This window comes from Myotis myotis, unplaced genomic scaffold (genome assembly GCF_014108235.1).
Source record: "Myotis myotis isolate mMyoMyo1 unplaced genomic scaffold, mMyoMyo1.p scaffold_m19_p_1, whole genome shotgun sequence".
NCBI classification, from domain to species: Eukaryota; Metazoa; Chordata; class Mammalia; order Chiroptera; family Vespertilionidae; genus Myotis; species Myotis myotis.
The window spans coordinates 190,462,820-190,486,966 of NW_023416313.1; the positions used below are offsets into that span (position 1 = coordinate 190,462,820).

Below are 24,147 nucleotides of genomic sequence, written 5' to 3' on the forward strand. Positions count from 1 at the left end.
TGTAGCCCATAATCAGCATCTCTCTGAGGAATGGCTGGCTCCCTCTACCTTCCAATACTCATTTCCAATGTGGAAAATTTCTAACAGCTACCTGAGACATCATTATTATTCTATACGGAGCCAATGTTTTCCTTTGGTTTGCTTTTTAAAACAAAACAGATCTTTTCCAGAAGTACCTGCTACATGACAAGTACTGCCATCTGTGGCGTATACAGTACAACATGCTGGAGCATTTGACACTCTCTCTGGATCTGACTTCTCATCTAGGGTGCATAAAGCTTTGATGACTTCGTTGCAGTTTTTTCTTCTTGAATATTGTGCCCTGCTTTCCCTCTTTTCACCGGTGCCCTATAGCCATCAAATGAAAAAAAAAAAAAATGCTTCTATTTTTAAAATTATTTATTGAGTGTTTCAGCTAGCTTATGGCTTATAACAAATGATCCCAAAACTTATTGGCCTAAGAGAACATTTTTTTTTTCTTTTGTCCTCATGATTCTGCATGGTAGCTGAGCAGTTCCACTGCTGGTTTCATCTGAGCTCACTCACAGCTGCATTTAGCTAGACAGTTGGTGGGCCAGAGGTTCAAGGCGGCCTCATTTATGTCTAACAGTTGCTGCCGGCTGTGGGCCGGGATGCCTCATTCTCCATTTCACCTCTTTCTCTCCAGTAAGCCAAACTGGATTTCCTCCATGATTGTCTCAGGGCAGAGTTCTTGTCCTATGTGGTCTAAAGCAGAAAGTACAAGGCCTGTTAAGGCCTTGGAAGTTGTATAACATTATTGCCATTACATTCTATTGAGTCAAACGAGTCAAAAGACCAGCCCATATTCAAAGACAGGAAAATAGACTCTACTTCTCAATGGAGAAACATCAAAGTCACATTGCAAAAAACTTGGGAGGAAACATTAAATCCATGTTTTGAAAACAATCAGCCATAGAGGGTTCTAAACAATGTTACCAAATTAAATGTCTTGCCTTTCTCAGAACTAAACGTGCTTCTCTGACGCCCAAGCACAGATAGTACAGTGCCTCTAGCTGGGCTCTCTTTCGAGTCAAAGTCTAAGCCTTTGCTTAGAATTGCAACACATCTCTCAGTGTTCTGACTATTAATAATCCATAAAAGAAAAAAAACCTCACCTGCTAGGAGAAATTTAAGGAAGAAAAAATGTTTAGTTTATTTTTTCACAGTAAATAGATATAGATATAGATATAGATATAGATATAGATATAGATATAGATATAGATATAGATATAGATATAGATATAGATATAGATATAGATATAGATATAGATATATATAGAGAGAGAGAGAGAAAGTTCAACCACCTACAATACCAGCAACTTCCATGCTTGCAGGGCCCATGCAGGAAAATCTTTGCGATCCACAAGTGGAGAATGTAACTGAGATGGCACAGTGACCACCAAGCCACCCCCATTGTGTTGCCATGACTACACAGCAGTCTCTCACATTCAATAGATGCCAACAAAAGCCAAGAGCAACTGAACAGCAACAAGTGAGTGGTGGATCCTACCTGGGCTGGCACTCAGAAACCAGGAGCCCTGACCTCTCCAACTGCTACTTTTTTTAGTTGTTATCTGACTGTGAGCCTGAGTCTTTGCCCACAGGGTATGCAGAATGCATTTTAGATGTCTCTGATAAAATCTATAATAATAAAAGCATAATATGCTAATTAGACTGGAAGTCCTTCCAGATGAAGCCCGGGTCCTGGGTGCCAGAGGGAAGCTGGTGATGGCAGCCGGGAGAAGGAAGGCCTACTCTTGCATGAATTTTATGCATTTGGGCCTCTAGTAAAATGATAAAATGCTAGAATATGGTTTCCCTCATATTTTGGCTACTGCTAGTTTGTTCGACATTTTAAGAGATTGCAGTACACATATCAACTTGTCTTAAGTTTTAAAATATTTCATTTGAAAAAAATAAAATCATGAAGTTATTAGAGAGCTTTGAAAGCCGAAATTTGGTTCCATAGACAATGAACTAAATTACAGAGAGAAACACTATACATATTTTCTGTAAGTCAATGATTCATATCTTCCTTCTTAAAAAGATTATATGGAAGATGTTCCAAGGTGTCAGATGCTTGCTTATGTTTTTTTCTATTGACTGGTTGTCAATCTTCCGAATTGGTTATAGTCAGTGATCAGAAATACCTGGGATGATACATGATAACTGTAGATCTCTGTCCCTACAACCTACTCCCTATTCTGCACGTGCTTCAATTTCTCAGGGCGTTTTTCTCTCTTTCTGGGGTTAACTGATAATATACTTTATTTGAAAGGACATAAGCTCTGCATCATCTCTTTACTCTCGACGGTGAATTATAGCACCTGAAGAATGTGCAATATACAGAACTGTGAACAGATAACTGGAAAGGTTGCAGCAATGGTAAAATGACCCAGTCAGCTGTCAGGGGTTAAATGCATGTGGTGTAGACAGTAGTACCAGACCAAAGGCTCCTGGTTTTAGAATACTCAAGTTCAGATCTCTGATTCTGCCATATTATCCTCTCTCTAGACTCTCCTTGAGTAACATAATGCACATTTTATTACTGTAAGCCCTGCTGTATTGGGCTTTCTCGAAGAGTGATGAAATGCTAATAGCTCCACACAATGTAGCAGGACAACGTAGACAAAACCGCAGATGAGCAGAAGCTTGGCTCTGACTGCCTCTAAGAGCAGAGCAGTTGAATTAATCTTCCCCAAATGCAACTAATTGAATCTTCCAGTCCAAAGTAAATAGAGATAAGGCTTATTAGATTACAGTACTCATTACCTGGGAAAGGATCAGCAAGTACTAGGGGTGACTGGAAGAAAGAAATTCTATTGGGGCAAAGATTTACACACACACTGAAACTCTGAACAAGGGAAAAATAAAGATAACGTATTTCCACATAAAAAATTCTGAGAGAGGTGCCCTAACTATGCCTGCAAGTGAAGGTTCAGTCATCTGTGAAGCTAATTTCCCAGGCTCTCCCTACCTTGAGGACATTAGGATCTATTTGACTCCTGACAGGTAGGTACCACCTCACCTGCACCCTCTCACTGATTCCACCAATTTTTGCTGACCTCCTGTTTATATGGCTTGTGTCCATCTCAGTATCACAGGGAGTGTAAATCTGGACAGAAAGAAAAACCACCTCTGTCCTAGGAAGAGAAGTCACCGATAAATATTACTGCTGCTAAGACAGCCTTTCCTCCAAGCAAGTCCACCTGGCTCCCACCGCTCTCTGCCCTCATGGACATCCGGGACCCTGACTACCTGGACCTAGGTTTCCGTCCGATTCTTCCTTTGATTCTGCTTCCCTCCTGGATGTGGATTCTTGTTAGCTCAGAACTTGACTGTGCCTCCCTACTGTATCCTGCCACACTGTTCTAGCGTCCTTGTGGCTGCCTGTGTTCCGGAGGGGATCATCACATGCAAAGATGTTTAACAAACAAACAAACAGGAAGATTTAATTAACATGCTCTTCAGCTACATTAACTGTTGTTTTGTTTATTTCTCAAAATTATTGGAGGTCTGCCTAATTCCACTAGATTTACCATGCCAAATTCCTTAGTATACATAGACAGGCTTTGTTTCATAAATGTGTAAATTTTCCTTTTTTTTTTTTTAAGGCTCCTGGCAATGGTGTAATTCAGGAGAAATATCGGTTAAGTTCTGGACAGCTTTCCTCCAGACTACACTCAAAGAAACAACCCTCACTCTCACTTTGCAACTTATAGAAATAATGCAAAGTTTCTTTTGTACCCAGCCCACAGGTGGCGGCCAGGCTCTGTGTGTGGCATGGTGTCTCTTCTTACATGAAGACTGTCCCGGGAACATTCAGGGCTTATGCACCCTGCAGGGAGGCAGGGCTTCTGGCTTCTAAGAACAGGCTTCTGGGGAGCAGACACTTTGGGGACAGAGTGCTCAGGGTTCCAGGTGCTCATGCACTTACACTCGTAGGAGTTGTAACATCTCCAAGAGACACTCCACCACCATCCACCAGAGGGTCCTATTTGAGGAGCTCCCTTCCAGTGCTCTTAGGGACCCAGGGAGCAGAAGGAGCTGCAGCACATCAAGGGTAAGCACTTTGCTAATGACTCTCTCTCCCTTCCTTTGCCTACTGGAAGGTTTCTTTGTCGGTAGAAGTTCGTTTGGAGAATTACTTGTTTTTAATCACACGGTTCCTAGGTCTGATTGGGAAGGGCATGGATTCACAAGCAACATTGGGCTAAGAACCAGAATCCAAAGGCCCTCCCCTTCTGGATCAGACAGCCCCTGAGGGTTGTGTGGCTGATGGGACCAGCAGGGACGCTTGAGGACTGACGCTCACTCCCGGGCTTGAAGGGCAATCCCCTTCACCCGGCCAAGTTTCCTCATCTACAAATCCGACGTAACAATTCCTACCTGACAGGTCCAGTGTAACGGAAAAACATCCTCGGTGCAGAGTACCCAGCATAGAGCAGGATCTCAGCGAATGGTAGCTATTGCTCTCGTTCATTTAAAATGCAAGGCACCGGTAATCTGGCTCCGGCGAGACTGTCACACCTACTTGGAATAATTTATTAAAAACCACAAAACTCTATTTTTAAAATATTTTTTGAAACACCACTCTGCACTATAATTATTGGTCACATATTGCATTTTCCAAGTACTTACTGACATAATTTGGGCCATTTCAGGACTGTGGGTAAATTACTTAATTGTTGTTTTTCTCTTGTTCCAATAACATCATATTTTGTCTCCAAATATGTGGAAACCCTTAAGCTGCCTGGACTCTATCCACAGAAGATCCACCAGGAATGCTTGCTGGAAGAATGCTAAGGTTTAGAAAGTCTAGTGTTTTGTTTGTTTGTTTTGTGGGGTTTTGTGATGGGGGAGGGGCTGCTGGTTTTTGTCTTCCAAAGTTTTGTGTCATTCCAAAATAACTCAAAGGATAAATATTATGCAAATACCATTACTATCCAGAAATGCAAGAATAGGGAAAATGTGCTTTACACATTCAGGAAGGTTATTATGAAGGGTTGAAGAGTAGGGTCTGGAGTGTGTGAGCCAGGTCTGAGTTCAAGCCTGTCCTTCAGGGTTTGCAGCAGCTCAGTAAGGGGCAGTCTGGTCGCCCTCATGCCATCTCCTGCCCCCACAGGGAGAGGAACCTGGTGGAAATCCTCAGTGTGGAAACTTTCAAGATAAATCCACTTTACTAAATACTGAGACTTCTAAAATAATATTACCCATTCCATTTGGATATTCAGAGCCCTGAGGAATAAAATAAAAGGGAAATGAACACGTGAGCAATAATGCCCCCTAAACCACTTGACTTGCTCTCTTCAAGGTTGTCTCAGAACAAAGGCCTGCTTTTTGGATGCACTTAAATAAAATGACGGAAGGGGTAAAGCCACGAACTTTAGAGGGCAAATGCTCACTGCACGAGGATGCACTGGACACCATGCCATCGGGGACCTGCTAAAATCAGTGCATTCTTCCGCAGTGAGAAATTCAGGAGTGTCTTATTGATACCATTGTAATTAACCCGGTTATTAATTAATTAACAGAAAGGAGCAGAGGAAAGGCAGGATAATATAGGCATGCCATTTGTGCCAGAAAGCTGCAGTTTAAGACTGTCCAGGTCTGTTCCCCGCAGATCCTGGGGGAAGGGCCTGGACAAAGAAAGAATACACGCATGCCCAGTAAAGTCTAAATGACATAGAGAGGGTGCTTGCCTGTCAGTCATACCTGGGAACAGGGCATTGGCCAGAGTAGGCATATAGGTGTGGCCACTGCAAACATGAGAAGATTTGATATTTGAGATTCTAAACAAAGGGGTTCTCTCTCACCCTTGCTGCTTGAGCCTGACTCCTGGACCCCACACACATGGACTGATGGAATCCGTCTGATTCTGCGGCGGATTCAGCTCCACCATGGAACAGAAACTTTGGACACTGGCTTTGCTTTTAGCTCTGCTGGACCTCCAACTGCACCTTTTCCAGGACTAGTTTTAGGGACATAGGAATTTGGAAACCGAGGAGTAGAATTCCAAGCAAATAAAGCTTTCTACACTCATTCTCCTATGGGGCCTCCGGAAATTCTTATTCCAGCAGCGCCCCAAGAACCCCACTGCCACTAGCAATGGAAAACTTCCAACCGCACAATTTTTTGATAACATTATGTCCAAAAATGAAAATGTGAAGTCTGTACAGGTTTAGGCCAAATTTCCAACAAGCACCCTAAAGGGCTGGACTTTGTCTTACATATAGCACTAATGCTGCTTCGCATTTTGACTACCTCTTTCTTTCACAGCTTCATATGAAATATCTCACATTGATACAAAAGTAAAGAAAAGGGTACAATGAACTTCAGGCACCCATCACTCACTTTCAATAATTAGCAACCTATGGACAATTTTGTTCCGTCTATACCCTTACCTATTTCCCCTATTCCCAGAATATTTTGAAGTGAATCCCACTTCATTATATCACTTCATAAATATTTTAACATGCATTTTTAAAAGATTACAGTTCTGTTCTTATGCCTAACCACAATACTACTAGGCCATCGCAAAATGTGTATAGTGATTCTGTGATGTCATTAAATATCCAGCTCTGGCTATCCTCTGCGTAATTATGCATAAGTCAATTATACACAAGTCAAAGCATCCACATATAATGACAACTGCCACAGAGACCCCAAATCTCTGAACAATCTTCATTAGAATTAAAGTATTGATTGCGAACGGTGTCTAGCATACACTTCAAGAAAAAATGTCTATTTCAGTGCAGAATCCACTTATAGGAACGTTTGCTTTGCCCAGTGAACTTAAATGGTACATTGAATCCACCCACTTAACTCAGAGTGATGGAAGGCCTGCACACGGAAAAGTGAAAGCATGATATTTTTAGGCTCAAGTTGTAGAATTCTGCATTTGACCAAGAAAATGTAGAAATCTAATGAAGCCAGCTTGACCGAGTCAGCACTTGGCTAGCTTGTTGGTTGGTTTTTTAAAGAAAAACTCTCTGGCCCTAACCAGTTTGGCTCAGTGGATAGAGCATTGGCCTGGGGACTGAAGGGTCCCAGGTTCAATTTTGGTCAAGGGCATGTACCTTGGTTGCAGGCATATCCCAAGTGGGGGGTGTGCAGGAGGCAGCTGATTGATGTTTCTCTCTCACCGATGTTTCCAACTCTCTATCCCGCTCCCTTCCTCGCTGTAAAAAAATCAATAAAATATATTTTTTTAAAAAAAGAAAAACTCTTTGGTAGGTTAGAAAAATCAGGAATATAAACTAATGAAGTTCAAACTACTAAATACATCTGAATGTTAAGGTTGCTTCTATAGTATATTAACCGTCTGGATCCTGTGTGTGTATGTGTGTATGTGTGTGTGTATGTGTGTGTTAGTTTTATACAATTTTGTCACATGTGTAGATTTGTATGACCACCACCACAGGAGATATAGGATTGATTCAGTATAAGGATTCCTCATGCCACTCTCTTAGTGTTGATTTTTCTTTAAGATAGACTCAGGAACCACCTGTAACAAAATCATCTGGGTATGAGGCCAGGGGTTGCCTATAAATTCCAGGGCCTCACTTAAGAACAGCTGTGTGGGGGAGATGGGGGGTAACGTGTGGATAAGGACACATATGTAATAACTTAATAAAAAAATTAAAAAAAAAGAAAAAGAAAAAAGTTCATGACAGAGAAAAAAAAAGAACAGCTGTGTCAGAGGTGCTGTGGGCTGGGGCTGGGGATTTGCATTTTAACAAGCTTCTGACTTGTTAAGTTTTGGGAACTTTTGTTATAGTTCTGTATTTCAGCTATAGTGTGTACATTATTTTACTTAAAACTAGGCCTGTAGAAATCTAGAACTTTTAAATTCGGGTACAATCAGAATTGTTGCATCTAAATATAATGAATCTCGTCCAAGCTCACACAGAAAGGCTATTTTGGACTTTTGAGAGAAATGCAATATGTGGCTGCATCTAGAGTCAACTAAAATTGCAAAGTTTAGGCTGTAAAGTCATTCCCACATATGCAATACAAAACACACCTCTTTGCTAGCTTCCTACCTGGGCACTGTGCTAGGTACATTACCAACACAAAGAACTTAATCCTCACCCCGATTCGATGCCGTGGGTCTTATGATCCACATATTACAGATGAAGAAACAAAGGCTCAGAGAAATAACTTGTCCACCAGTTACACAGCTGGTCCTCATCTGAGCTGGGATCAAAATACAGGTAAGCCTGACATCAATATTCATACTCTTTCCACAATGCCAAGAAGACTCAGACATAAGACAGAGGGCAGCTGAGTTAGGTTAATATGAACACTCTCTAAATTTCCTATTTTGTGATTGAAATTTCATCTTCATTAAATTTTGCTGCTGTCGTTATTATTTTTGTTTGGAAGTAAGGTTATGATAGGCTTGGGCAGCACCACTCAAAATATCTGTTAGCAGACTACACCAAAGTAAATACAGTATAGAAACTGAAAGCAGGTATTTAGAAACTTTCATAGCAATTTGACATTGCTACGACATCCAAGTAAGTGATCAGTGAACGTGTGTCCTTGAGGAGAATATAGGCCAGTTCAGAATGCCAAACTCACATAATGAGTCCCACGTGACTCAGCCACATGCTGGTCATATTCGGCAGGACCACGTACTGGTTTGTGACGGATGGGGAACAAAGAATTGGTCTTTGAAAAGCACTGGGTTCTGCAATTAAAAATTGTAAAGGTCTAAAAATTTTCCCATTTGCTTCCCATTTCCCATAGTGGGAGATGGGCATAAGCTGGCCAGCTCACAGAAGCTTCCTAGCCTTACAGAGTCCGCAGCTGTCTCCTTTGCTGACACACCAAGGTCTCCCCAGACCACCATGAACATAACATCACTACATTTCAGGACACATTCTTCCACAAATGCCAATGTTTAGCATGTTTGCTTGGAGAACCCTAGGAGAGGAGGAACCAGAACACAGAACTCACTCCCAGGTCCCTCACATGCAACATGCAGTGGCATCTGTGTAGAAGCCCTGGTGTTAATTTATGAGCAGTTTCTGCTGTTATTGTCAGCCCCTCCATTGGCTGGTTTTCATTATTAGTCCAGAGTCCTTTTGAATTGGAAGCTGACAGCCCTTTGCTCACCTGCTAAGGTACCCTCTGTCTCCTTTTACATAATATACACGACTTAGGAAATCAACATCATCATTATTACAGCAGTAATAATATACTACGAAGTTATGTGTCAAACATGACACAAGAGGATTTATGTAAATTATTTTATTTAACTCATAAAAACTACATAGAGCACATATAATTATCCTCAATTTTCATAAGAAAGAACTAAAGCTGAAGGTTATTTTCTCTGAGTAACATGGCTAAGAAGAGGCAGGCAAAGATTTTATTTCCACTTTAGATAAATAAATATCCAACAGTATTGACATTGACAGGTAGTTAGTAGTAAATATCTCCACTTTACAGATGAGAAAACTGAGGCACTCAGTGACAAGGCAGGTATTCTCAGAGCGATGGCCTCAGACTAGTGCTCACTCAGACGATGTTTTCCCTTTCCTGACTACTATTCATAAATGTTCCACTCTGCTGTTTAAAGTCATTACTTGTATTGTCTAAATGGAAATTTACTTGAGCTGAATATTCCAGAAAGGCAACAGCAAAACAAATCACTTCACTTTAAATACAGTTATGAATGCCTGGAGCTTCTGGCCTGTGCTTTTGTTTTGTTTAATATTTAATTTAGGTGCCTTGCAGGTGAATGCAGAATGAGGCTGTAATACAAAGAAAAAGTCTGAACTACATTATAAGGAATAGGATAAAAATAAAAGGATGTTAGTTCTCAAAAATAATTGAGGATATATTAAAAATTCTATGCTCACAATGAAAATATCATATAGCGTTTATGTAGGTAGAGGTGCTTTTTGAAGCCTGGAATTTGGCCTTCATTAAAATTGTATTAAGTCGATATGGAACACTGAATCCACACACTGAGATTCTAAAAATAAGCTCTTAAAAAACATTGTATCTGTGTATGTGTGCAGGTGATTTATTTTTCCCTTTCTTAACCAGGCAACCCACTACTGTTTCCAGCAATTTAGGTCGAAAATTTAAGATTTCTGATGAGCCCCCCTACTCCAGGCTCCCGGGACAGTCATCAGTCCCCTCCAAGCACGTCCACTTTCCTGATGGAGCTGAAGTACTCAATGCAATCCCTAAAAAGCAACTCTCAGCAGAGAGAAAGTTTGTTGGGGAGAGATGAAAGTGGAAGGTTAAGAGAATGTCTTGCATTTTAAAGGTTTTGGCTTTATTGGAGTAATTCCTAACTAATCCTTTTTCACAATTTGCTGACTTAAGAGTTTGCCTAAAAGGGTAACTCAGACTTGCTCTCCAAATAAAGGAGTCCCCAACCTTATCAACAAGCCCCCGCCACAACTGCAGCTCCAGCTCCAGCTCCAGCTGTGTGGAAGAAGGTGTGGACAGCTAGAAGCCAGCAGTCAGCTCCTACCAGGTGGATGCTTCACATTGAGATAGAAAGCCCAGTGTCTGTAGGGAGGCCAGTGTCAGGATCTGAAACAATCATTTCCTATTTTAAGAAACTGATACCTCAGTAAAGAACATAGGGTCCTGCTGTAGCTACAGCAGAAGCAGGAGAGCAGGGGTGCACGACCTTGGGAAGCAGGTAAAATCTGTGCCCTGTACATTGCTACTGACATTGTCTTCACTCCTCCCTTCAGACTTTGGAGCCCTGAGGGGTTTGTTTTACCACTGAGGACAGAAGGGAGAGGAGAGATTTTGCTTTTATGGCAGAGCCACGTGTGCATGGTGGGGCTGTGTGCCTGTGGCCTCGTTCTGATATGGACTATTTCTGATTCACACTGACAGCCTCTGATGAAGAGGCGGTATCTGCAAGGGGGTATCTACAACTTTCTCGGGACAGTGTTCAGCCACACCCAAGCCCCGCCTTCCCCTGCTATCACTGAGGGCTCCCCTACAGGAGCAACCACAGCCTCTTTCTCCTGGTTAGGTCTCCCCAACACTTGGCTCAGCAGCATGTGTGTAGCCCAAGGGTTCTTAACTGTCTACCCACTTCCATGAGCCTAACAGAAAAACACCGGTGCCTCAGAGGGAATCTTTTAAATCCTTTGAGGGCTGGAGAGATGAATATGGGGTAGGTTTTGCTCCCTTTTTTCCCCAGATACCTCAGGCCATGGTCTTTTCAAACCCACTGGGCCTTCAGACACCTCTAGACCAGGTACCCATTGCTCTTTCTCCACATGCCCTCAAACTTCTGGGAAACCATGATGAACTGCCACCCAAAGAATTCTCTCACACACACCACCCTCAGGGCAGCACTAGGAAGGGATCTAAAAGGCCTGTTTTAAATGATAGTCCAATCAGTTTCATGTGGGGTTCACAACTATTTTTTCTCCATTCCCTCACAAGTGAGAAGGAAGACCAGATTCATTATAAACAAAAATAATGGAATTAAATTTCCTCTGTGTATGTAAGTTCATAACCCCACTACATTTTATGTTGTACCATGTGCTACATTAAAATTTTAGTTATCTATTCTAAAAGAACACAAAGATGACATGTGTAAATAAAATCCACACATTAATCCCCAAGCTTCAGTTTATCTAGTAATTCCAAATTTCTCCTGACCCAATGTATACTTCACTTTTTTTCTCCCCAGCAGTTTTACGTAAATTGCTTTCACAGGCATTGTCTTATTTTGCAGGGGACTCAGAGATGCTAAGTGACTTGTCCGAAGTCATAAGGCCATTAGAGGCAGAACCAGTTGCGGAAGCCAAGCCAGACTCTGTCCAGTGCTCTTTCTACCATGCCCTTCACGCCTGTTCACCACTTTATAAGCAGAATGCTAAAAAGTGATGAATGTAGCGGCTCCCTTCCTCTGCTTATCTACTTCCCTTAATGGTTAGGGAACTTTCCTGGGCAGCTGCTCTGTTTTCTGTGCCATTGACTTCTACTGCAATTATATATTTTCCTTCTTTCTGCTTACTTTGGTTTCATTTTCTCCTTTTTGCTACTTCTTTTACTTCAGTTTTTCCAACATCATTTATTCCCCTCTATGCCCTCTTCCTTTGCTAGCTTCTTAAAGATGGAAGCTGAGATCTTTGATTTGAATTGTTGTTTTGAGCTTCTAGGCTTTGGAATGTTGTCATGCAGCAACGGCCAACTAAAACACACACTTTTTGGTCTCCCCGCCCTGTGGTTCTAAGAACAAGGGCCATCTTAGTTAGTCTCGTGTAAGTTGATTTACCTAAAGCATTATGTTCCAAGTAAAAGCAAACTAATATTCAGATATCAGTCCTCTTGGACATGAAGTGGGGAAGCTACACATTCACAGCTCATTGACAAAGCAGTCATTCTCAGCATAAGTATTTGAAATTAATGAAAAGTCCTCCAGCCCCTTCCTACCGTAAGCTCACCCCTCCCTTCAGGAATTGCTTTTTTATCAAGTCAGGAAGCTGCTACTGACTTCCAGAATTTTTAAAACGCTACATGGGTAAAAAGTGGGAAAGGAACCATTTAAAAATAACAAGTATGTTTATGCCACTTTAGGAAAGTGTTCACACTTGATTTTTCTTTGAGGCGGATGAACCTTTGGTTTAGAGCAGTGGTTCTCAACCTTCCTAATGCCGCAACCCTTTAATACAGTTCCTCATGTTGTGGTGACCCCCAACCATAAAATTATTTTCGTTGCTACTTCATAACTGTAATTTTGCTACTGTTATGAATCGTAATGTAAATATCTGATATGCTGGATGTATTTTCATTGTTACAAATTGAACATAATTAAAGCATAGTGATTAATCACAAAACCAGTATGTAATTATATATGTGTTTTCCGATGGTCTTAGGCGACCCCTGTGAAAGGATCTTTCGACCCCCAAAGGGGTTGCGACCCACAGGTTGAGAACCGCTGGTTTAGAGCAAGGAAAGCCAAAGGACCTTCAGTTACACAAGCCTCTTGCAAAGACCCCTTTCTAAAAACAGGGAGGAGGTTTGAGGCTACCACTTGAAGGAGCTGAGTGTTCTGCACAACCCTAAAGGTTGGTCTCATGGGTAAGCAGAGTTGTATAGCTTTGTCGATATTTTCTCTAAAGCAATGATTCTCAAACTTGGAACCATCTTTAAAGGAAAAAAATGATTAGAAATCCTTAGCACTCTTTTAAATTATTTTTATTATAAAATTATTTAAATATGTACAAACCTAAAACAAATATGCATTGAGTGACTACTATGTGCCAGGCACTGTTCTAGGCACTGGTGACAGACTGTATCCTTGGCCTCGGGGAGTATGTGATGTGGTGGAACTATGACTACAAGTGGGCCAGGCCACCTATTTTCTAAACCTGTCCTTACTCAAGACAGAAAAATCCAGTTTGGGGGAAACTTACGAATGCTGCACTATTGTGATCTGATGTCTTTGGGAGGCTGAAGGGCAAGACACACGTGTGGATAAGGGTGCAGATGCCCTGGAAGGGAGTCGACGTTCATGCTGTCACTGGTCCTAGAAAAGGGTTCAACCAGGGGCGGGAAATGGAGATTCAGGAAGACCTCATAGGGGAGGTGAAGATACCCCCCTCCAGGGTCCTGTCAGTCAGGGCTGGACTGGGAGACTCTTGCCCGCAAAGCCCATTCCGCATTGGGAACTACAGGCAAAAGCATTTTTAAAGCCTGTAAAAATGTCTGAAAATTGGGGGGAGATTTATTGGCTCCCAAATAAGAAAACTGCTAAATCAGTATTCATTGATGTTTAATTAGATGTCTGTAAAATGTAACATTGTGTCAACAGCACTAATTGTTAAAATTAATATTCATTAAAATGTCATTACATTTGGAAATAATTAATTGGTCAGATTATCTCATTTTGCAAGAATTCCTGAATATGTATGATTGCCAAGAAATCATTCTCAACAATGAATTAAATGAGTTGCCAAATAATTTCCAAGGGAAACTTAAAAAAATCTTTTCATACAGTGAGTATTAAATTAATGTGGGATACGTGTATGTGCCAATGTGTTTGACAGGAAGTTGAGTATAATTTCTAAAAGTTTGAGAGCTTACAGTCAACAAAGGTGTTAAATGCTGAACAGAGGTCTGGTTGCCCAGAGTCCTCAGGACAATAGGGGTGGGAGTTGGGAGGTGGCGGGAGGGGATGGGGGGTAAATGCTTTCCTAGCCACACTGAAGCAGGCCAGTTGTTAAGTAGTGAGAGTATGAACAAGGGGCCACCAGGGCCACTCTGCATCCACACAGCGCCTTAGAAAAAGGTGACTTTCCCAGTAGATGGAGCCCCAGCCAAGGCACAGAGCAGTACATGCCAGGTTGTGAAACACTCCACCTCAGAAATGCAAGATTGGGTCCTCAATCTGCGCAGATGCAATCAACCCAAATGCTATAAACGAATCCCATAAGTTCAATGTCACACATCCATCATGTACCAATAGCTTTTAACAGGTAGTGAATGGCAACCTGCCTTTCTCATGTGGAAGGCGACTTTGTGGATTCTCGTTCTGGCATCTCTGAACAAAGGCTGCACAGAACCGCCGGGCCTGGCATTCAGCCAGAAAAACTCAGACAGTGCTGGAAGGGCCACGTCGTCACCAACCACAGGGCCCTGTGGAAAGTCTGCAGAGGTGGACAAAGGACACTGGGCACAACATTGCCGGGTGGCTTAGAGATTCCGTAACAGCGCTTTGGGAGAAATAAAAATTAATTTTCTGTCCCTTTCTTTATATGACCGGCGTAGTGCAAGTTTTAAATGGATTTTGAGCACAATTTCCTATAGCCTGAGGGTGAGTATTCTTTGGAAAAGAGCAGTCATATTTTCAATATTTTACTGATGCTTTGCATTAATCATTTAAAAACACCATCTGCCTTCTTGTCAAGGGCCCCTATTCTGAACCTAGAAGAGAAAATACAACAAGAAAAACCCCCAAAGAAACAAAAACTAAACTGTTAAAATACCAACCCAGAGATCCGTTCTAGAGACACGAGAGCGAGGTCCCAGGTGATGCACTGGAACAACGAACGGAAGCCGGCACTACTGAATGAGCCGCCTGTTAAAGTGCCTCTCATGGCGGCACAGAAGTGCCCTTCAGAGGGCAATTCCAAGGGAAGGGCACCGGGTCAGGTGGCTCTTCCCGCCTGACAAGTGGTGGCGGTGCAAAGGCTAAATGGCAGGACATCTGTTTGTTAGATTGTCGTGCAGTGTGGTTGTTGGCCAACTTGCAGCATTTAAGGGTTGGGGTGAGGGGAGTGGCGGAGGGGGGGAATGTTGGGCATGGTTTGTTTAGCTTTTGCAATTAAGACGCAGAAAGATGGTACTTCCTAGTTAGTTGTTATTGAGATAAGGGCCTTCTCATAACCAATGATCAAGGTTGCCAGAAAAACAAAGTGTAAAACCAAACATTCTGAGGGGTGGGAGCAAAGGCAAGGGCATTGCTGAACCTCGTGGGTGATGTTTCCACTTCCTAACTTCTCTCTTCCTTGTGAGCCCTCCAAGCACCCTGAGCTGCGGCTCTGGTGCAGGGGCAGAGCTAGTATGGTGGGGTTTTACGCACACAGCGTCGTGCAAGGACCGTCAAGTGAGATCTGACGGGTGCCTTTCTCCATGGCAAGAAATAAAGATGGATTCTGGTGTGTTCTGTAATTCAGTAAAAGCTTGGAACTTTCAGGGCAATTCATGACCCCGTAAGGCATGATATCGGATACCAATTTTGTCTTTCTTGGTGCACTTAAAAACATGGGAAGGCCTGATAGGCAAAACTCTTTCTTTTGTCCCTCACACTCAGAAGCTAGGATTTCTTCACTTCAGATTTCTTAATGTGACGAACAGGCATTCTCAGAATTTCATGTGCTCAAAACTTCACTGGCCAATGTTAAATTTCAAATCAGGCTCTTTTCCCTGCGGATGCTTCACAGGTCCCTCCGTGTCTCACACTCCATTCCAGTGTTATTTCATGGCCTCTGACAGGTTTTTTTTAGCATGAAAGATTCTTTTGGAGAATATAAATTTACCTCATATGTTTCTAACGACTTTCCTCCTAACTTTAATGCCTCCGAGTCTACTCAGTCAGATTTTTTCCCCCCTGGCTCTGCACTTTTCTATATACAAGTGACCCAGGGCACAGATTCATGTACATTGAAAGGAAATTAATTAGAAGGTGGCCAGTGGGACGGGACTGGGTGAGAAGGGCCGGACATGCTCTGGAGCCAACCTCCTGCGGTCCCTCCCCGGTGTCTGTGGAATGAGCAGGGTCCCTCCGGCAGGTGGGCTCCCTCGGTCTGGCCTGCGAGGATCGGGCCGAAACCAGCTCTCCGACATCCCCCAAGGGGACCCAGAGCGTGAGAGGGCACTCTGCAAAGTTGCTGTCGTACAGAGTGTGGAACGCAAACGCAAGTGTGCAGTAAACCTGATTCGGGGTTGACAGTGCCCTAGCAACAACAGCACCCACAGCCAAAGGTGGAATCACGTGGCCTAAAGAGGAATCAGGCTCCTTCCTCTCTGGTTTCAGGGTGCATCACCTGAGAACTGCCGCTGCCAACTCACTGCAGCTCGGCAGCTCCTGTGTTGCACATCTGTCCCCTGGTGGTCAGTGCACATCATCACGATGGGTCAGAGGGTAGGAGGGCCACTTAGCATATTAGCCTTTTCTATATATAGATATAAAAGCCTAAGTGCCATCCGACTGTTTGACCGTCCAACCGGTAGCTATGACATGCAATGACCACCAACAGGCAGATGCTCTGACCGGTAGCTATGATGCACACTGACCACCAGGGGGCAGATGCTCAACGCAGGAGCTGCCAAGCTGCGGTGACTTGGCAGCTGCGGTTCTTGGGTGACGCACCTGGCACTAGAAAGGAGGGAGTCCGATTCCAGGGTGTGTCACCTGAGAATTGCCCTCTCGCAATCCGGGACCCCTCAGGGGATGTCGTAGAGCCGGTTTCAGCCCGATCTCTGCAGGCCAGGCTGAGGGACCCCACCTGTGCACAAATTCATGCACCGGGCCTCTAGTTAATTATAAATGTACCTGGCTGAAAATCTCACCTCCTAGTTTTTGCCTCCATTTGCGTCCAAAGCCCAAAGTTCCATTTAATAAGTCTAGAAACTAATTTACAATGTGCAGTCCCAAATTCCTCTGCCTTCCATAAGTGGGGCTAAAAATATGCCTCTTAGCTCACAAGTCACTTCAGACCAAAGGGGCCATGAAGCTGTAGTGGAACTGCACAAACACTGCAAGAACCTGCGTGGAGAAATGAATGAGTAGGACGATGTTTTCTATCAGCATAGAAAAGAAGGCTAAAGGTTACTTCCATATATATCTAAAATCTACCACCCATTATTTTCCTGAAGTTATAGGTTGTCACTTGATAAAATTGTTTAATATTTTTAAAATTGCATAATTACGTTTTTCTAGATGTATCTGTGCTTCACAGTATGTTCTCATAATTTGTTTCACTCTGCATAGCATGTGTTATCTTTTATCCCTGTCTATCCCTGTGTGTTTCCATGCATACTTGCACAGAAGAAGGAAAACCTATCTGTGAAGCAACACTAGGGAAATATACTCAAAGTTAAGTGCAATTTGCTGCACTGCATGTGCCAGTAGCCACTCTTTGACTGTAAGGAAGTGGAATGCCCTGAACAGGGACTCAGCAAGAGAGGAGAAATTGTTCTCCAATTTTCTCTTTCAGATCATAGAAAAATTTTGGCAAATAAACTTTTATGCTTTGTCTATGGCTTTCATATGTGCACTCAGCCCTCAAGATTCTCTTTGGTAATCTGAGAGAAACTAAAGACTTCATTCATTTAGGAAGCGTTCACTGAGGCCCCAATGAGTATAAAGGAAGGGAAAAAAAAAGATTCAAGAGCTTGCCACTGTGTTTACTCACAACCACCCAACTGACCACAATGAAGTCATTCTGGCCTACTTCACACATTCAAATCACTTAACTAATCTGGCTGTGTGATGATCCATGATACAGCATTATAAAGTCAGTCAGAGATATCAGCTACAGGAAAATCGCCCAGAAATCCAAAGAACTACAAGCCATTAGATGGAAAATACCAAATCTCACCTCTTTGATAAAAGAAGACAGAAAATGTGAGGTTGATTTCTAAATAAAACCAAATGAATGAAAGTGATACATAAATTATAGTATTAAAATTTTTTCTGCAATGAAATTGATAACATAAAATTAATAATCAAAATCTTTAACTTTCTTTTCTGCAGAGTAAGAACTCTCCTCCCTCCCCTTACCCCCTCCTCCTAATTGTAGGTTGTCATTTCTGATAAATAGCCATTATTTGTTATTTTCATCAGGTTCACAAATTTTTGTTTGATCACCTCAACTACAGAATAAACTGCTACTAATGCTGATCTATGAATTTCAACTTTATACAACGTTTTTACAGTCAAAGTTAGAAACAATTAGAAGTATTATCAAGTAAGATGAAGATAATGCATTTCTATCTATACCACTTGTTTCTTCTAATTGACATCAAGGGAACATAGCAAAACTCATAAACAAAAGCATTAGGCACAGAGTAGGTAATGAAAGGAGCATCTCAGGTTGCAAAAAAACAAAATGAAACAAAGCAAAACTGAATTTTGATTCTTCCTCCAAAATATTTTTTTCAAATGTTGATGTAAATAGTGTCATTCTATTTTTTAATTGCTTTTATTTTATTTATTTTTCAATCACAGTTTACATTCAGTATTATTTTATACTAGAGGCCCAGTGCACAAAAATTTGTGCACTGGCAGGTGAGGGGGGGTAGGGGGGTGTCCCTCAGCCCCACATGTGCCCTCTCACAGTCTGGGAGCCCTCGGGAGATAACCACCTGATGGCTTAGGCCCGCTCCCCGGGTGGAAGATGGCAGGCCAGATCCCTTGGTGCCTGCCCCGCCTCCCCAGGTCGCACACATGTCAGGGCCAATCTGGGGGTTGGGGCGCCACCCCGGGTCGGGTCGCACACAGGATGCCCGAATGGAGGCCGGGCAGGCTGGCTGATCACTGCTGCACTGCCTGGCCGCCCCAGGTCAGGTCGCACATGGACGCCCACAGCCCTGGGTCCCAGATAGCAGGCCCGGATGGCAGCAGGGCAGGTGGGATGGCGCTGTCCCACCCTGCCTTCAGTATGAAAATTATCCGCCATCTTTGTTGGTGGTTAATTTGCATATCATGCTGATTAGCCAATGGGAGGTGTAGCGAAGGTACAGTCAATTACCATGTTTGTCTATTATTAGGTAGGATTAGTTTCAGGTGTACAACATAGTGGTTAGACAATCATATACAAAGTGTTCCCCTGATACATCTAGTACCCACCTGACACCATACATAATTATTACAATATTATTGACTATATTCCCTATGTTGTACTTTATATCCCCATGACTATTTTGTAACTATCAATTTATACGTTTTTAAATGTATATATTTTTAAATTGATTTCAGAGAGGAAGGGAAAGGGAGAGAGAGATAGAAACATCAATGATGAGAGAATCATTGATGGGCTGCCTCCTGCACACTCCCCACTGGGGATCAAGTCCACAACCCAGGCATGTGCCCTTAACCGGAATTGAACCCAGGACCTTTCACTCCACAGACCGAAGCTCTATCCACCGAGCCAAACCAGCTAGGGCTCAATTTGTAGTTCTGAAACCCTTCACCTTTTTCACCCAGCCCCCCAATTTTCTCTTCTCTCTGGCAACCATCAATCTATTCTCTGTATCTATGAGCCTGTTTCAGTGTTATTTATCCCTTTATTTTGTTCTTTAGATTCCACATATAAGTGAATCATATGGTATTTGTCTTTCTCTGACTGACTAATTGCACTGAGCATAATACCCTCTGGTTCATCCATGCTATAGTAAATGGTAAGATTTCAATCTTTTTTTATGACCAAGTAATATTCCATTTTATATATCTACCACTGATTCTTAATCTACTTGTCTACTGATGGACATCTGGATTGCTTCCATATTTTGGCTATTGTAAAAAACACTATAAATGAACATAGGTATGCATATATCCTTCCAAATTAGTGTTTTGGGTTTCTTCAAATATATATCCAGAAGTGAAATCGCTGGGTCATAAGGCAGTTCAATTTTTAATTGTTTGAGGACCTTCCATACTGTTTTCCATAGTGGCTGCACAAATCTGCATTCCCAATAAGAGTGCACCAGGGTTCCCCTTTCTCCTCAGCCTTGCCCACACCTGTTTGTTGATTTATTGATGATAGCCATTCTGATAGGTGTGAGGTGTTATCTCATTGTGGTTTTAATTTGCATTTCTCTGATGATTAGTGACACTGAGCATCTTTTCATATGTCTATTGGCCATCTGTATGTCCTCTTTGGAGAATTATCTATTGAGGTCCTCTGCCCATTTTTAATTAGATTGTTTGGTTTTTGGTATATGAGTTCTTTATAAATTTCAGATATTAACCCCTTTTCAGATGTAAAGCACCACGTGTGCAGAATGAAATGAGCAGACAAACAGCTGCTCCTGGCCATAGCAGATAGAAGGGGACCAAGGAAGCAGTTAAGCATCAAGTTGAGGGGCTCACACATACCCGTGCACACACGACTCAATAAATATTATCTGACGTTGATGAAATACTCAGTTTCACAGGGATCTCCGATGACAGGTGATATGAGTGATATTACATATTAACAACTTTATAAACACTGACAAGGCGAATGTGCTCTGGCTGCTCAGTTAAAGCACATTCATTTGTACTCGCACATATGCAAATCACCTCATACTTCCTAATTTCATGGCTCTTTGCTGCACTGAAAGGCTTTCAGAACCAGGCCCAAATTTCCACACAAAATATCTTGCTATAACCTCTCAGAGACTACGAGGATTCGCGAAGCTGTTTTTAAAAGGCACCCTCAGCAAGAGGTGGCAGCCCGACATTCAGAAGGCTTAACCAGAGCCCCGCAGTCCTGTGATCTGTCGCGTGTGCTGGGGGGGGGGAGGACAGACACTCGCTGCCTGCAGGTGGGCTCCTTCATGCTCCCTCTGCTCCAGGTGCTCTATTATTCTGTGTTAGCATTTCCAGTGCAGGCCGGCCAGTCAGACTCCTCCTGGGAAGCGGTATTGGGAACTGGCACAGAATGAGATAGGGCATATGGGTCAAGCAGGAAAAAGAACTTTAGAAAGTCCTGCTCCCCACCTTGCACATTAAAATATCTTGTTACTGACTAGTTGTGTTCTTTCGCCAGTCACCGAACCTCTTTAGACCTCAGCTTTCTTCTCTACAGAATGATAGAGCTGAAACTCCAAGTGCCTTCCAACTCGAACTTTCGATGTGGAGTAGCTGTGAGTACACCACTTCCATAAAACTTATGTAAAGCTATTTTTAAAAAGAACGAGTGATGAAAATACATTTAAAAAATGCACAGAAAAGATCAGTTGCCTTGGAACCAAGATGGCAGCATAGGCAAACGCCTGTACTCGCTGCTTCCCACCACCACATCAAAATTACAACTAGAATACAGAAAAACCATCATCCAGAACCACCGGAAAACTGGCTGAATGAAGTCCTACAACTAGAGAAGTAAAGAAGAAAGCACACAGAGACTGGTAGGAAGCGCAGAATGGGCTGGTCCGGCACCCATGCGTGCCGTTGTTTTTTTTAACCAGGTGGGAGATCATCTCTGTGGAGGCCACCTGGAGGAGCAGGGGTTCCCAGCCCCACACCAGACACCCCAGCCCAGGGTCCCAGAACTGGGAAAAGAAGTCCCTACAGGCAGTCAGAACTACAGGCTGTAAAAACCAGTGTGGTCTGGGGCTCAGTGACACAAAGGCTGCTGGAGACCCAGCTGCTGCTCTTAAAAGTCCAACACCATGAACTGAACTTACAAGGTTCCGCTTCCTCTGAGCTCCAGTGCTGGGCGAGGCTCTGGGGGAACCAGACACATACAAGGAGAAACTGGACTGCCTGGCATCAGGGTAGCAACTCAAGGGTGGCTTTCTTTCAGATGGAGGTGCTTGCAGCTGTCATTGTTCCCGTGCTGGGACCTCCCCAGTTGGTTGCAGGGCTGACTGGCAGCCATTTCTCTTTGCTCTGCCCTGGTGATTCCCTGAGACTCCACCCCACTCAATTTACAACCCCACCCAAGCTGTGCACAGCTGTTTTTATATATGAATGGCCTGTCCTTTCTGAGGCTAAAACCTGTCAAATAAGTTGCAGGTGGGTCAGGGAGTCCCAAACCTATCAATAAAAGGCCCAAGACCCAACACCAGCACCAGCCTGCCTTGCTGCACAGCTGGGCCTTGTCTGGGCACTTCCAAGCAGGATACAAAGAGGAGGAATCTATAGATCTCTCTGTAGCTCCTGCTGGGTGGTCCCAGGCAGTGGCTGACTTTGCACTTCCCTGGAGACCCAAGAGCCAGTGTACCCAGTGGTCAGTATCAAACCATACCAGATTACAATACTTCATATCCATAAACTACACACTCAAGGGGCAGGCTTTAAGAAGAGGAAGAGTATGATGCATATTAGCATAACCCATGGACACAGTCAGTAGCAGGGGTGAGGGTATGTGCTGGGAGAGTGGGAACAAGTGGGGAGAGGTCAATGGGGGGAAAAGGATTCATATGTAATACTTTAAACTATAAAAAAATTTTAAAAGGAAGAAGAGGAAGAAGAAGATAAAAATATGAGCAACAAAGTGGCAACAAATACATATCTATCAACAATTGAATCTAAAAATCAAACGAATAAAAAATCTGATGAACAGAATTGGTGAATGGAATAGAATCAGGGGCATGGAAATGGAATAGACTGAGGATTCTCAAAGGGAAAAAGGTGTGGGGGAGGGCAGGAAGATCTATAAAAATGGAAGCCAAGAAAGAAAAAATACGTAAGACCCAAATATAACATGCTAAATACGGTATGGTAGATAGAAGTATTGGTCTCATTTTGACATCCCCCTATAGTAATAGTATATGTCTTTGGCATATTCTGATAGTGTGTGGAATGCACTGCCCCACCCATTAACCCTGTGACTTGGTTATGTGACTTGTTGGGCAATGGAATGTTAGTGAAAGTCAGACAAACAGAGACTTAACGTGTATTTGTGCCTTTGGGTTGGCCTCCTGTATTTCTGCCATTGCCATAGAGAAAATAAACCCACAGGTAGTCACTGCTTCTTCAACCTGAACCCCAAGGAGACCCACGGAGCAGTCCTGAATCAGGCCTACATCCTGAAGGCCAGCCGAGTCCAGTGAGCAAGAAAAAAATGTGTTTTTGTTGCAGCCACTGAGATTTTGAGGTTGTTACAGAGCATCCTTACAAGAAAAGCTACTGATAAACCCTGCAAGGAAATAACATATGGACAATGCAGAAAACACTTCGAGGACACCTAACTATTTATGTAAGTATCACACAACCTAGAGAGAATGAAATGTGCTCAGTGTATATCAAAATGACAGTGAAATTGATTTGAAAACTGCACACGGATTACAAGAATTTGTACAGTCAATTTAAAATGAACAGAATTAATGACCATAAGTGGTTAGCTTGAAAACAAAATTAGACCTTTATCGATAAAGAGGTGAAAGCAGGGGTGGGCAAACTTTTTGACTCGAGGGCCACAATGGGTTGTTAAACTGGACTCAGAAGAAGGAGCTGCGGCCGTGTTTCCCGACGTTGCCATGTTAACACTGCTGCTGGTGAAGGAGCGGAGGGGAGAGCAAGAGAACCCTCCGCTCTTTCGGGCCGGATAGAACAGCCGAACGGGCCGGATCCGGCCCGCGGGCCGTAGTTTGCCCACGGCTGGGTTAAAGTCTAAAAATTCCTGAAACTTCATTTAGAACAGTGGTTTTCACAAACTACCATATACTATCTTTTCACATTGTGCTTAGCTGGGAACACTGCAGATGTTTACCACCGTAACGTGGGGGGCTGTCACACACATACATCTTTCCTTTTTTTCCTTTGCAGGTGGACTTTTAGTTTTTTAAATTGAGATATAATAGACATATACCATTGTGTAAGTTTAAGGTGTACAACATGTTGGCTTGCTACATTTACATATGGCAATATGATTACCACCAAAGTGTTAGCTAACACTTCTATCACATCAC

General features: G+C 42.8%; 1 protein-coding gene across 1 annotated transcript in view; it reads right to left on the reverse strand.

Moving 5' to 3' along the window:
- SLC35F4 (solute carrier family 35 member F4) overlaps positions 1 to 24,147 on the reverse strand; it is a 169,729-nt gene that overhangs the window by 85,624 nt on the left and 59,958 nt on the right. The window lies entirely within an intron of this gene.